The sequence below is a fragment of the Nyctereutes procyonoides genome, unplaced genomic scaffold, assembly GCF_905146905.1.
Source record: "Nyctereutes procyonoides isolate TBG_1078 unplaced genomic scaffold, NYPRO_anot_genome, whole genome shotgun sequence".
In the NCBI taxonomy this organism is placed as follows: domain Eukaryota; kingdom Metazoa; phylum Chordata; class Mammalia; order Carnivora; family Canidae; genus Nyctereutes; species Nyctereutes procyonoides.
In genome coordinates this window covers 50,398,356-50,401,686 of record NW_026575135.1, presented here as the reverse complement: position 1 = coordinate 50,401,686, position 3,331 = coordinate 50,398,356, and positions in this window count along the sequence as shown.

The following is a 3,331-nucleotide window of genomic DNA, read 5'->3' as shown; positions in this document are numbered from 1 at the left end:
TGTCACCCAAACAGCCTCATTCACCAGAAAGTCTGCTGGGAACATGCAGGGGTTTGCTCAATGAACATCTGTGCAAGGGAGAGAAAGGTTGAGGGCTTTCAAAAAGGGTGCGATTACACTGCCTGCTGAGGGGCATCCAACAGTGGTGTAGGCAGGGCCTCCTGCTAGGAACTGGGCCGCCTCCGTTCAAATGCTGACTCTTCAGCTTACTAGCTTCATCACTTCTCTGGCGAGTCCCTTCACCTCTCCCAGCCTTGCCTTCCTCATCAGTAAAACAGGCAAAATACCCAACCCATAGGATTATTTTAAGGATGAAGTAACTTAATGCATGGAAAGTAATTACAACAGTACCTGCCCTTGGTAAGCGGTAACTGTTCCTCAGCGGGCTAGTGTTCTTTGCGTGCACACGTGTGCACATGTCTGCTTTGCTCCAGACTGCCTCCCTGGCACTCTGAAGCTCATGGCCTTTCGAAGACACAGCTTCTTCCAGAGGAACCCCAGGCTAATCCCTACTTTTGCTGTCTTTTACAGAAGTAGCAATTCTGGGGCAGCCCTGGTGGCTCAGCGGTTTAGTGCCACCTTGGGCCCAGGGCCTGATCCTGGAGACTTGGGATCGAGTGCCATGTTGGGCTCCTGCATGGAGCCTGCTTCTCCCTCTGCCTGTGTCTCTGCCTCTCTCTCTCTCTCTCTCTCTCTCTCTCTCTGTGTGTGTGTGTGTGTCTCTCATGAATAAATAAATAAAATCTTAAAAAAAAAAAAAAAAGAAGTAGCGGTCCAAGCCCCAAGCCCCAAGCCCCATTCTGTGGCTCTCCTTACCACAGCATTTAGGCCCTCCCATCCCGGGGGAAGGTCAGGAGCCCCCAGGGTGGAAGATTGAGGAGGAAACGCAGGAGAAGGCTGGGGCGGACAGGCGCGCTCTGGGCTACATCCTTTTGGATGAGCCCAGAGCCTGACCACTGTATGGGGGGGTGGGGGGGATGGAGGGTCCAGGGAAGTCTGGGTGTGTACCACGGAACACCCAAGTGGGGGGAGTTTTGCCCTTTCACGCCAGGGTAAAGGTGCTGATCTAGACAATAGGCATGTTCTCACGTGTGCAAACCAGGAGGCAAAATGTCATCTCTCTTCCCTCTCAAGCTCTCTGGCCTGCGCAAGTCACCTTCTGCGCCATGGCTTCATCTGTTCAGAGTCATTTTCGCGAGGCAGGGTGGTGTCGGGATCAGAGCACTTCTTAGGCACTTTTAACTTGCTCTCAGAATGGCTGCTGCAGAGCCAAGTCTCTCCACGGCCGCAGCCTCTTCCCCTTTCTGTCTCTGACGCTCGCACAGCCCTCGGGCTGAGGAAGTAGAGGCTTTCTTTGCACTTAGCACGGTAGAGGGGACGGCCAGAGAATCAGGATGTGATGTGGGGAGCACCCGGCCCCACATCACATGTGGGTGGCTCCATCCTGTGGGGACTGAAGGCCCCCACTAGGGAAAACGGGGAAGGGAGCCAGGACCAAGGCTCTTTAAGCCCCTTGGGTCTCTGCCCGACCCAGAGGGCCACGGAAGGCAGGCGAGTCCTGGGTGTGTGGTGGAGCAGCCACGGAAAGCGGGGCCGGTCTCCGCCTCCCCAGCCCAAGCCGCTACAGGCGGGAGGGCCCTGCAGCAGAAGGGATTCGGGCTGGCCTTTCCGAAACACAGGCAGCGGTCACTTAATGCATCTGTGAATGTTCACTGGGCTGAGTTCTACGAGAAGCGCAAACGTAAACCCTTGGGCTGACTGTCACGGCAGATCCGAGCACTCATGGCCAGTCAACGTGGAAAAGGAGAGCCTCCCGAAAGTGGGAGGGCCAGGGCAGGAAGACCCGATGCTAACACTACAGCTCAGAGCGGTTAAGGAACTTGCCTGAGGACACACAGCTTCTCAGTAGCAATGCTGTTCTTATAGGGAGAGGAGTATACGCACACACACAAAAGGAAAGGCCAAGAGCAACCCAGTGCCCTGCCCGGCCCCGGGGGAAGCACAAGCACAAGCAGGGCTGTGCGGGCTGTGTGCCATGCCCCACAGGAGCCAGGGCTCTCGCCAGGATGCCAGGACGTGTGGGGAAAGCTGACGAGATCCATCAAAGGACAACTTCGATAGAGGCCTTCAGAGGCCAAGCACAGGAAGAAAGGCAATGCGTCCAAAATATCTTTCGCTGTAGGGATTATGGATGCGCCAGTTTTATTCTATGATCTAGCCTTTCCGGGGTTCTCCAAGCTCTGTATAATCTGCATGCATTCTTTTTTTCATCTGAAGAAAAAAATGTCCATTAAAAACGAAAGAAAAAAATGCCCATTAAAATGAAAGAAAACAGGCAGAGAAGTCTGGATTTTGTCTTATAAACAATAGAAGCCATTGGAAGTGTCCTCACAGAGCAGCATTTGGGTCCAGGTGGTGTTTGGGGAAGATAAGATAGGCAGTGTTGGGAAAGACAGATGGCTGGGGCGACAGGGGCTGGGGGCCGCCAGGGGTGGGAGGTGAGGCAGCGTGGTATCTGAGTGCTCAGGGGGGAGCAGGAACGTCTGGGGGGGGGAGGTGAGGAAGAAACGCTCACTTGGAGGGTCTCGGTGACCAAGTTGCACGTGGGGGGCAGGAAGGGGGGAGAAGCAGAACTGGCTGCAGGGTCTCCAGCCGGGGCAGTGTGGCTAGCAGGAATACCGTAGGGAAGGGGAGCCCGGACTAGGGAGCCATGGGGTTGGGGCTCCCGAGGAATTTGGAATGCGCTGCCACTGGGTGGTGTCTATTTCTTTGAGGCCTCTGCCCTCCAAGCAGGAAAACTCAGAGCGAAGCAGAGGAAAGGTGTGGGTAAGCCTGGTCTCAACCTCCCGACTGTGGGCATCACTCCTCGAAAGTATTTGAGGTCAGGTGATTGAAGCAACCTCAAGAGTGCCCGTGGATTCTTCTAGGAAGGACATTTTATCTGAGCCAAATCAATGCAACTCTCTTGTGAAAAATCCATTGCCCTGGAACGTGAAGTTGGGTTCTAACCAACAAGTAGCGTTTGGCAAGCCCTGGTTAAGAAAGCCAGTGTTTGGAGAAGTTGTGAAAAGAGCAAGTCATTTAGGAAAGTAAACACTGGGGGCCTCATGCCATTTTAGGGCTGTGATAGCTGTTCTGTCCCCATCAAATAAATGCAGAACCTGAAAAGGCAGGTTAGCTTTAAGTGCTGGTTGTTGCAAACCTGTGGACCACCCAGGCCCCCTTTGCAGGCTTTGAAAGGCGAGAAGAATTGGAAGTGACCCCGTTTGAACACAATTTCCTTTCCCTGTTCGGTGTGTGGAAGACACTGAATATCCAACCACTGGACCTA